The following is a 13,143-nucleotide window of genomic DNA, read 5'->3' on the forward strand; positions in this document are numbered from 1 at the left end:
TTCTGACCATTTTGCCCTTCCTGAAAGAAAACCAACGGCATCATTCATTCTCTCTCTATTGCAAAAAAGAAAGTCATTCTCTCTCTCTTCTCTCTCCCCCCGGCGAGAAAACCCTTCCTCACGATCTTGCTCAGCTCCGGCAGCACCCTTCCTCACCATCTCGCTCGACTCCAGAAGCATAGGACCGTCTGATGCGACAACGCCGTCGTCGATTCCGTTCTCCATTACCTCTCAGCTGGAGCTGACCCGAACGGAGACGAGACTGAGTAGTTCAGCCTCGAATTTTTGAATCCAAAAGGCAAGCCCATCACCGCGTCGTCCAACTCCGGCAACCTAATGCTCCCACCACGCGAGGCGAGGAGGCTGAAGATGAAGCTTCAACTGACGAGATCGAGCGTGCAAAGAGCTCTCAACGGCCTGAGATTCATCAGCAAAGATTGGGTCCGGCATCGGCACCGTCGTCAACCACTTCCTATGTGGAATCAAAGCTGGTTTCTGGTTCGATGGAGGTTTTAGGGTTTCCGACGGAAATTGGGGCTTCGATTGTGAACTAGGACTTGGATGAGATCTGTTAGGGTGCAGATCGAGTCATCACAGCGGTGGTGCTTATGGGGACCCGGAGATGAACTTCAGGAAGGTTAGAATTTCACTTAGTTTGATTTAAAATAAGAGAAATTTCTATGATGTTCAGTATCGTTTTTCTTATTCTGAGCATTATAGATCCTGTGATTTAGTTCAATTCAATCGGTTCTGACCGTTATGAACTAAGGCAGTGCAGAAATGAGATTATAATTTAGCATTAAATCAACTATAAGCTTCGATTGTGCTGGCTTGGTTTCGCATATATATGATTTCGTATGATGCTCTTTATGTAGCTGGTGTCATATTTGTTATTGGATTTGACAAGAGTGGTGATCACCTTGCCATTGGAGATCGAGGCGGTCACTGTGGAAAATCAATGCTAGTTTAAATGTTCTCTTTGGGAAACCATGTTGACTCTAGATGCTTGGGCAATGTTGAATTTTGTGCTTTTCTGGTTTCTGTGATCAGGTTAAGGAAGGTAAGGTGAAGAAAGTAAAAGAAATGAACCCTTGTCCACTCACGAGTTCAGATAATGTGCTTCTTCTGATTTCGTATCTTGTGATTTCGTATCTCTAGCATTTCTTGTTGGAATTTGCATTACACTATCAACATGTATAATAAGCTGGTTTTGTGCAATCAATATCTATGTCAGTAGGTTTTTGTTACTGATCCAGTAGCTTTGTATATGTGTTATAATAGTTTTCTATACCTATGTCAGTGGCTTTTTATTACTGGTTTAGTAACTTTGTACATGTGTTATAGTAACTTTATATACCTATGTTAGTATCTTTTATTATTGGTCCAGTAACTTTGTACATGTTTTATAGTGGCTTTATGTACCTATGTCAATAGTTTTTTATTATTGGTCCAGTAGCTTTGTACGTGTGTTATAACAACTTTCTGTACCTATCTCAGTAGCTTTTTAGATTGCTTATTTTTTATTATCAAGTTGATAAAGAGTGCCACGTTTGTGGCGCAGTAGTAGATTGCTGTTTTTAATTTTCATTTCAAGTACTAATATTTTGTTGTATCTTTGTTCTTGCAGAATTCTTCCCCTTTGCATTTGTAGTAGTAGATTTTAAAAATCTTGTGAATTTGGATATTGAAGCCTCCATTGACCAAGAGATCATTCGGCCAACCAAGAAATGTGGACGAATGAGCTTTCTGGTGTTGGTCACGGTAGCGTTTATTGCTGGTGAGCGTAGCTTTTGATGTTTGTGACAGTAGCTTTTGGTTTTGGAGAGTGTAGTTTTTGTTGGTGACAGTAGCTTTTGTGACATCGCGGGAAATCTCACCGGAGTAGCTTTTGTTGCTAATGACTGTAGATTTTGTTGGCGACAGTAGCTTTTGTTGCTGGCGACAGTAGCTTTTGTGATATCGCCGGAGATTGCCGGAAATCTCACCATAGTAGCTTTTATTGCTGGCGACAGTAGCTTTTGGTGTTAGTGACAGTAGCTTTTGTAGTCGCCGGAGGTCGGCCGGAGACCCGCCGGAGTTAGCCGGAGGTCAACCGGAGACCCGCCGGAGTTGGCCGGAGACCTTACCGGAGAGGAGAGAGATAATGATTGCTGACTTTTTACTCTAGTGGCATTTATGTAAATATGTTGATTTTTAATATCTAAAATATAACACATTTTTTAATCTAGTGGCCTTATGAGGGAAAAAACTTGTTGGTGGCCTTATGGCTAAAAAAACATTCAAATATGCACTTATATGTAATTAACCCTAAATTTTTAGAATTTTTACAATTTATTTTGTTACCGTTTATTAACGTTACAATTTTTTCCTTACTGTTTTGTTACCTCACATATATAATCATACATATTAATTGCCTAACCGTTAGATCTGCCTTCACTATTCAATCCAACGGTCTGGATCATTTGACTGTTGGGCCCTCAAATTCCAAACCAGCCAATTCTAGTGTGCTAGGCGACAAAAAAGATGCAGACGCCAGCTGGAAGGGCCTCATTCGTCCGTGCGCTCCAGTCTCGCAAGCCTCCGCGTCTAGCACTTGCCCTGACGTCAGCAACTGTTCTCTCCACTTCTGACGTGGCAGCTAGGCCTGTCCTTCAACTGGTCAAGAAATTAGTCAGGGCTTTGCCCTTTTTCTTCCCCTCGGTCATCCCAAGCCAAGTTTTGGCTGGGTAAATAAGGCCCGGTGGAGGAGTGGAAATCACCATGCTCGGTCACCACATTATGTTTCCCTGTTGGTGCCCGGTCAAAACGAGACTGCTGCACTTGCTCTAATATTCGATGGAAGATTGCAAACTCATTTTCTGGACCTATGAAATCGGATGCAACTCTAGAATTTGGGGTTTCAAGCAATGTATGTATGAACCCTAAAACTTGATATTTATGGGGACCAAAGTCTGAAAAGGTAGACAATGAGAATCTCTTTGAGAACAGATGGTGAAGAAGGTCAAACGGAGTTGCCAGTGAGATTTTCATTTTCAGCAACTTCTTTCTTTTTCAGAGACACACTCAGAAAGTTTCAAAGAGAAACAGAGTTCCATGTACAGCAATCTGGAGATAAACACAGTCTTTCTTTTCTATTTGAAAAATATAGTCTAAAAGCACAACAAAACGATAGTAAAAAGCTAGAAGCCCATAAGAATTGGGTTAGGACTTAGAAGTAGGTTTATTTTTTGAGTCCTTGACCCAAAACACAAAATTGAGCTAATATAATCTCACTTACCCCATTATCAAAAAACATTTCTTACTAACCCAATTAAATGTAAAATGTCAATTTTACCCTTAATCTAATTAATAAACTATTTCTTATGCTACTCTCTCATCTCAAGATAGAGATTTTCTGGCCTCTCTCTCCTCTCTCTCTCTCAACAATCACCGCCGCGTTGCCGATGATGATGTCAACTCTTGAAGTACCATCATGTTCTCTCCCTTGCCCAACTCGGCTTCTTCGTCATCACCATTGACGCCGACATCGGCCTCCGATGAGCGCGTCCAGATCCGACGTCAAACCTCCCTCTTTCCACTCTCTCTCTCTCCAAGTCGTCAGAGCATCCCATATAAGCTGAATCGTAACCAATGAGGTAGCTTCAGACAAAGCAGCAGGCAATTCACCCTCAAATTTTCTTAAGAAATTGAAATTACTATAGAAATTGAAATCATCTCTCTCACATATAAAAAAATACGTCTCTGAGTCACCGATTCTCCTCTCCTCCTCATCGACCTTCTCTCAATCAATATCAATAAGATGTCTTCCGTTTCAAGTCATTATGAGTGGCTTATTTGTTGAATATGCAACATTAGAATTTTCTAACCAAAGTATTACAACACGGATAAACAAGAGAGAAGGGCATCAGACATTCATAACGGTCATCATAACTCTAGGAGGCCATGTTATGTATCCAACCTTGAGAACAAGCAAAATGAGCGACTGAATGTGGGAGAAAGAAGGGGAAGGGGGGCACTTCAAAGCCAACAATCAATTCATCATAATACAACACAAATAAACTCGGAAACTGAGTTGCTGTCACCCAATACTAGAATGGGTGGAAAACAAATGGTTGAGATAAAAAATGCAACCGCGTCATTCATTACACACACTACCAGGACTAGAGAACTCTTGAAACCAAAACAATCTGGCATATACTCCACCTACACTTTTTTTGAAATGAAAGATGCAACCACTTCAATCATTGGTACACTCACTACCAGAACAGATCAAGGATTAAGGATTTGAACTCTACGGAAACCAAAACAAACTAACATACCCTCCCACCTACACAAAGTATATAAATGCTCTATTCCTGAACGTACCTAAAGTACCGACATACGACAACTAATATAGGGCAGCTTAATGCATCGACCAACAGAACAAAAGAAGGCATGGGGAGTACATAACCATTTTGCTAGCAGGACTCCCTATAGGTTTCTCAATGTTCACGACAGTAATAAACTACAAAGCACTCTACCAATATGATTCTGCAAGGGAATTGTTCAGTATGTTACACAGGACTCAATTCACGATACAATTGGGGCCCTTCACATTAATCAACTACAAAATATTAACGTACAAAAGCTTTGATAAAAGAATTTAAACACAAAGAGAAACACTTGGGATTCAACTCGGCAGTAAAGCATCAAACTTTGTATGTTCTTCATCACCTCCCATGGAGCAAGACACTGAAAAAGAAATGAAAAAGAGGGAGCAGGAAGGACCTGAAAACCCCAAGGGACTTGGAACATCACTATGTGGCTACGCCAATTACTAGGTTGCATAGAGGAATGAATAGTATGATTGAAGATATATTCTTCAGCTTCTCTAATTGCAGCATACTCACAAATGAGATTAAATAATCTAACTGAAAAACAGATTACCGCACTATGCGGTACACAGAAAGTACCAAAGAAACCTAACAATAGCACCAATCGGATCTACCAAGTCAAGTATCGACAACCGACCAAATTAAAAAAAAAAGCATCAACATAACCCTCAAGCAATGAATGCCAGAGTTAGCATCACACCATGTCAACATTGGGTCATCAATAACCCTTGACTCATCTAGAATACCTAGCAATAGCATTCAATTTCTTCTGATCGATACTTCCAATGAGCAAAGAAAATGAAAAAATGAAACAGATTTCTGTCCCCTGCAAATGCGATTACAGAGTCCCAGCGGCATAACCAATCCACCCGCACAGAGCCATCCCAAAACTAGCATAATTTGCAGCAAAAATGACCATGTAGTAAGAAAGACCACAAAGTAAGCAAACAATACACCCAACTAGGCCTGGCAATAGTGCGGTCACGGGCGGGTTACGGGCGGACTTAACGGGTTGGCGGTCTTAACGGGCTCAACCCGTTATAACCCGTTATCTTAACGGGTTATAACGGGTTGAGCCCGATGGGTTCGCGGGTTACCCGTTGGAACCAGTTAAGACCGCTAAGGTTTTTTTTTTTTTAATTTTAAAGTTCTTTTCTAATCAATTACCCACTAAAACCCGTTAATACCTGTTAACAATAAATTGGCCATTGAAACACGTTAAGACCCATTAACATAAAAATGATTTTTTTTTTTTTTTTTTTTGCATTTTTTAAAACTCTTTTTCACACCCATTATCTATTAAAACCCTTCTAAAAAAAAAAAAAAAAAAAAATTATTTTTTTTTAAACCCTCTTCCAACCCATTACCCATTATAACTCTTTTTCATTGTTGATTTTCATTAAATCAAAAGTTAAAACATATTGGGCTCACAAATTCTAAAAAAAAAAAATCTTTTTTTTTTTTTTTTTTTTTTTTCTCTTCTAATCGGGTTCGATGGGTTCCGTCGGGCAACCCGTTTCCGCCCGTTAACTAACGGGTTGTTAACGGGTTGGCAGCCCATTAACACGTTAAGTTATCGGACGGAAATAAATGGGTTTTTAGCGGGCGGTTAATGGGCGGTTAACGGGTCATGGGCTGAATTACCAGGCCTACACCCAACCAATCAAAAGCAAGCAGATTAAAGCACCAGTTCAACCATACTGTAGATTATATTATCAAAGCATAACCAGAATTAGCATCCACAGCATGTTATAATTGGTCCATCAAAAATTCAGCCCAGATGGGCTGAAGGAATTTTGATGGACCAATTATAACATGCAGGCGAGACCTTGGCCTGACGGTTCTTGACGGTGACCTTGGCAGTGACACGCAGACCCTTAAAGTCCTTGGCGGTTTCCTCGGCTATCTCTTCTGCAATCCTCTTCGGGGAGAGACCGAGAGGACCGATCTTGGAAGCGAGAGAACCCGCCGCGCCGACTTCGCCGCCGATGACGCGGACGAAGACTTCAACGACCTGAGAGGCATCGAGCTTTGGCGCCATTGCTGCTGGTGGAGACTGAGCTTTAGGGTTTCGAACGAAGAGATGGAGTGGGGCGGAATGGGAAATGGAAGATTATATATGCTAGGGTTTGGCGCCCCTTTTGCTTTTGTCCAATTTGCCCCTTGCAATTGCCGTATGTTTTGAGATTACAATGTGGGTGTTTTCGTCAATCAGTGTAAAAGTACGATCCGGGACTAAATGGTCCTGCCAACTGGGGCTTGCTGTAAGGTTAAACATGTCTTTTCATGTGCTCACTGGTATGGGTCTTGTGAAATGAAAAGACTACTTGGACCGTTTACCCATTTGTGATGGGCTAATCCACTGCGCTTTACAACAAGTGAGATTCGGCGTGCAATACCTTTACGGTGTTCAAAAGTGTGTCGCAAATTATCATTTACAACGTGCATGAGGTGCAAAATGAAAGCCGTAAATTGAAAGTGTCATTTATGGCACAGTTTTTAAGGGCATATTTCTGCTTGTTTTGTGCGCTGTATATGACATTTTTTCCTGTAGTGTTCCCTTTAGCCTGAGGCTCTACCCTATAGCATTTTTTTTCTATTGAAAAAAATAAATAAATAAATAAAATGATCCATACAGTGTAGGAAATTGGTTTTCGTTTGTCATTGGACTATGGATGTGTTTGGTATGGCTCAAAGCTAGTCTTTGTTTATTTTTGAGAATAAGTGTATGAAAAGCAATTTAATGTTTGGTAAACTGAACTTTTTTAAGTATTGTGAGTGTTAAAAATAGTAGCAAAATGTTTAGTAAACTCAAAACTAAAAGTGTTGTAGCCTTGTTGAATGACCAATTTGGACATGAAATAATTTTTTGCCTTAATTGTTTGGTAATATAATGTAGTTCAAGTACGTAACCTCGTTATAAATTATTCTTAACTATCAATTTTTGTATAACATTTGTTATAAAAACACCAAACCTACTGTGTTAAACTATTGTTATAGCTTATTTGCGTGAGATTAAAATGTAACAAATACACCAAGCCTTAGCCTACGATCTAATAATCTTCTTCTTCCATCTACATTTCTCTCATACCTAGTGAAATTTTTTTTTTCCTTTTTATTTATTAAATAAAAATGATAGTATCTAAAAGAGGGACATGAAGCCAAAACCCCTTAAGAAGAAACAACAAAACCAAAAAACAACCAAAACATAAGCAAGAATAATCAGAGCCCATTGCGTCAAAGATCAAGACGCACAACGGCGTTTGATTATGAGTAGGGTAAGGGTCTCGTGAATATTTTTCGATCTTTAATTTTTTCTTTTGAGACTTCGGGAGAGACTTGGGAAGATGAAATTCCAGAGTTGCTTCACCCTCATCAAACAAGTTACTCAAAGGACTCATCCTCTTCTTCATTCTACTGAATTGTCACTTTGATTCCATAATATACAATTACATAAACAAACAAAATACTATCCCAATTTTATTTTATTTTTCGGTCAACATACCATCTCAATCTCAAACTGAAAAACCACAAGATCAGACAAAGTTAATAGACATCCACAATCCATTACTTTCTAGTCAAATGATAGTGAAGCTTTTCAATTCATGTAGTATATGCTCATAGATTTAAATTCAATAGTCATTTTCATTCGAAGAAAAAATACAAATTATTGTGTCCAGCAATTGAGCCGTGAACAGGACATAAAAATTATTAACACTGGAAGAACACTTAAATTGACAAGACAAACTGAATCAATATAGTTGGGGTGATTTGCAGGTTACATTTAACTCTTTTCTGGGTCATGTGCAGGTTCTATCAATATTGATCTCAGTCCCAAAGGAAACAAATGCGGCTTCAGAGAGAACATATGTTGCCAGCGGAAAGCACCAATGTGATTGGAGGGCCACCTTGCTACTACTGCTGTCAGAGCATCCCATATTAGGCCTCATCAAAAAGCCCGCGGATCAAGTGGGCCGATGGAGGCCCGCTGGCCCGTCAAAAAACCAGCAAAAGTTCGCCTTGGTGGGCCGATGGAGGCCCGCAAAAACCCGGCATGGCCCGCCAAAAGCCCGCTAGGCCCGGCCCGTAAAAGCCCGCAAAATATTATATATATATATATATATGTGTGTGTGTGTGTGTGTGTGTGTTTATATATATATATATATATATATATATATATATATATTAATATATATATATATTAATATATATATATATGTGTGTGTGTGTGTTATATATATAGATATATCTATATGTGTGTGTGTGTTTATAAATATATATATATATAGACACATATAGATATATATTTGTGTGTGTGTTTATATAGATATATATATAGATATATATCTATATATATATATATCAATATATCATATATGTGTGTGTGTTTATATATATATATATATATATATCTCTATATATATATATATATTGTGTGTGTGTGTGTGTGTGTTTATATACACACACACACACACACACATATATATATAGAGATATATATGTGTGTGTGTGTGTGTGTGTGTGTGTGTGTGGAAGTTCTTATATTATTATATTTCTATATAAAATATGTGCATATATATATATTCTACATATCGGTTGACCAATCCGATCGGATTCGAAAATATGGTGAAATTGGCTAAATTTTTTACCACACTCATAATCTATTGTAATAAACTCATCCAACGGTCGGTTTTTCCATTTTCTTTGAATTGATAGGGGTTGCTCTTTGGGGTGTATGATATATAAATATAGGTTTATAAGAGTAACTACGTTTGACCTAGTTGATCAAATTCCAAAACCAGAACAAAATTGGCTGGATTTTCTACAACCACTATAAAACATTACAATCTCTCCATCGAGCGGTTGGTTTATCCGAATTCATTTTCTACTTCATGGTTGCTTTAGAATGAACTTAAACAATTTAAATGCAATGTATAAGTCATACAACTATAGGAATAAAATTGGTATAGACCAATGTGTTTGTAATTAAAATTAATTTTTTTTTTATCTTATATCCACGCACATCCATTGATGGAATATATACAAACGTGATGTGAAAAAATAAGCACATTTCGCAGTTGTCACGGCATCGGTCAACTAATAAAACATATAAGTGATTACGGTTGACCAATCCGATCGGATTCGAAATTATGGTGAAATTGGCTAAATTTTTTACCACACTCATAATTTATTGTAATAAACTCATCCAACGGTCGGTTTTTCCATTTTCTTTGAATTGATAGGGGTTGCTCTTTGGAGTGTATGATACATAAATATAGATTTATATGAGTAACTACGTTTGATCTAGTTGATCGAATTCGAAACGATAACCAAATTGGCTGGATTTTCTACAATCACCATAAAACATTACAATCTCTCCATCGAGCGGTTGGTTTCTCCGAATTCATTTTCTACTTCATGGTTGCTTTAGAATGAACCTAAACAATTTAAATGCAATGTATAAGTCATACAACTTTAGGAATAAAATTGGTATAGACCAATGTGTTTGTAATTAAAATTAATTTTTTTTATCTTATGTCCACGCACATCCATTGATGGAATATATACAAACGTGATGTGAAAAAATAAGCACGTTTCGCGGTTGTCACGGCATCGGTCAACCAATAAAACATATAAGTGACTACGGTTGACCAATCCGATCGGATTCAAAAATATGATGAAATTGGCTAAATTTTTTACCACACTCATAATTTATTGTAATAAACTCATCCAACGGTCGGTTTTTCCATTTTCTTTGAATTGATAGGGGATGCTCTTTGGAGTGTATGATATATAAATATAGGTTTATAAGAGTAACTACGTTTGACCTAGTTGATCGAATTCGAAACGTGAACAAAATTGGCTGGATTTTCTACAACCACCATGAAACATTACAATCTCTCCATCAAGCAGTTGGTTTCTCCGAATTCATTATCCACTTCATGGTTGCTTTAGAATGAACTTAAACAATTTAAATGCAATGTATAAGTCATATAACTTTAGGAATAAAATTAGTATAGTCCAATGTGTTTGTAATTAAAATTAATTTTTTTTTTATCTTATGTCCACGCACATCCATCGATGGAATATATACAAATGTGATGTGAAAAAATAAACACGTTTCGCGGTTGCCACGCCATCGGTCAACCACATATAAGTGACTACGGTTGACCAATCCGATCGGATTCAAAAATATGGTGAAATTGGCTAAATTTTGTACCACACTCATAATTTATTGTAATAAACTCATCCAACGGTCGGTTTCTCATTTTCTTTGAATTGCTATATGTAGCTCTTTGGAGTGTATGATGTATAAATATAGATTTATAAAAAATTAGTGTCTTTAAAAATTTATTTATCAACAAATTAGTATCTATATATAAATATAGATTTTTTTGGTACAATATAGTTATATAGATTGTTATCTTTGGTTGTATTTGATCATTATCCATTGAATTTCCAAAGCTTGATTAAAAAAAAAATACTTGTGTCTTTAAATATTTATTTATAAATAAAGCCCGCAAGGCCCGGCCCAAAAAAGCCCGCAAGGCTAAGCCCGGCTCGGCCCGGCCCGAAAAAGCCCGCAAGGCCCTCTTTATATGGACGGGCTTGGATCCTTTGATTTTTAATAAAGCCCGGCCATGCCCGGCCCGTAATTATTTAAAAATATAACAAAGCCCGGCCCGACCCGTTGACGACCCCTATCCCATACAACAATTATTTGCCGTAAGACAAAAAGTAACCACCGAAAGTAACTACTTGAATATCAGACCGAAGTAGTAGCAAGGTGGCTATTAAGGGGGGTGTATTGTATTTGGATTTGTGCAGACTTTTTTTAAATGATAGACTTTTTGAAAAGTCCACAGACTCTTTAAAAAGTTGAAAGACTGTTATGGATTTCTTAAAACCATTGATTTTAGCAACTTATTGATTCATGAAAATCTATATACTTTATTATGAATGACTTCTACAGATTTCCTAGGATGTACAAAATATATTAAAAACAAAAAACAAAAACAAATGCAACCCAAACACAAAACAAAATAATAACTTGTTGTCTCTTCAATGCTCCAGTATCTTCTAATAGAAATTGACTCAAATAAATAATTGTTAGTCTGTCTAGCGAGTTTGTTCTCATTCCTAATCTCCCAACAACATAAATATACAATATAGATCACTTGATGTTTATGGTTAATTATTCTCATCAATTTTGTTTTCGCCGATTAACATATATTGTAGCAATATTGGTCAATGTCTTGATCTATAATCAATCAATTGAAATTCAATTGTTCAACCTTTTTTGAACCATAATATAAATTCAAATTAATGAGAATAATTAATTAATAAGATAAAATTTAGTATGGTTCAAGGTCTTAGGGTTAGACCACAATATTTGAGTTTTAGGGTTTCATAAATCATTTTTATTGCTATTAGGGTTCGAAGTATCACAATTGAAAAAAGAAACAAAAACAAAATCACATTCAAGTATTCAACAACTACAATGAACATGTTGGGTATCAAAAAATGTTGATATCATAAAAGATTAGAGAAAAGAGAAAAAATTAAGAAAGAGAGATGATGAAAGACAAACTTCTTCGTGCGTAGAGAGAAGAATTTTGATAGACTTTTTTTTTTTTTTTGAAGAGGAAACTTTAATAGACTTTTTGAAATCTTTGGTCTGGAGGTTGGAAAATTATTGGAGTTTGGTATGTATAGTTTTTTTTTTGATCAAGAAGAAACTTCATTAATAATGAACTGGATACAATGAGTTTTGGCATCATCTCATACACAGAAATGGCCACTGGACTTCACACTGGAACTCCAACATGACTGACTAATGGAGCCAAACAAGCCCCGACTCAAAACTACAGACTTAACTTGCACTACAATTAAAAGGCAAAGACAATAGGCACAGGCACACAACTTTGTCAACACTAACTCGCCACCCAGAGTCCTCCTGACCTGCCTTTGATCGACCAAGTCTACACTAGTTGTGACTTCGAACCCAACCAAACAAGAATGCCGGACCGTCAGACCTGAGACTAAATTAAACCTAAGACCATGGCCACCTTAATGTCAACACCGTCAATCCACAAAAGCTCCAAATCGCCATCACCTCCGACTCGAGATCAACCAGGAACAATCCCACTAGAAGGCCAAGGATGTTTGTCTATGCCAGTATGCCACCGCCAGACAATTTCGCCACCGCTGCTGACCTAACTCCAGAACAGGAACGACCTCTAGACCACTGAATAGAAGATTGTCAATGCCAAAATTGTAGTGCACCCGACCCGACCCAACAACTAAAACGTAAAACAAAACCTAGAAAGTAATTTATTGCTGAAAAACAAACCAAAAGAAACTAAACCCAAATAAAAGTGTAAAAAACATAAAACAACTTGGGCCGGACCCAAACAGTGGGCCCAAACCCAAACATAATTCCGAGGGCAGAGGCTGTTCGTGTCACCATGCCGCCATCTCGCAGCATAGACCCCGTCGTCCCACCACCGGCGAGATACCCGTCGCACCGAGCAGGCGCCGACCATCCCTCCGTCCGTCCTTCAACCCCATCACGCTTGCAAGAATCATCTCCCCTCCCAACCTTCTCCACCCCTTGCCACACATCAGTTCCACACAAGATCGAAGCATGCCCAAACCAGATCGGAACAATCCGATCCGATAACAGCACTGCAGATCCCCACCTCGCCGCCACTGACTCGTCGCCACCAGCCAACCTCCCCTCCCCCGTCTGCACTCCAATCTTGGGGAG

The sequence above is a fragment of the Rosa chinensis genome, chromosome 6 (genome assembly GCF_002994745.2).
Source record: "Rosa chinensis cultivar Old Blush chromosome 6, RchiOBHm-V2, whole genome shotgun sequence".
Taxonomy (NCBI): domain Eukaryota; kingdom Viridiplantae; phylum Streptophyta; class Magnoliopsida; order Rosales; family Rosaceae; genus Rosa; species Rosa chinensis.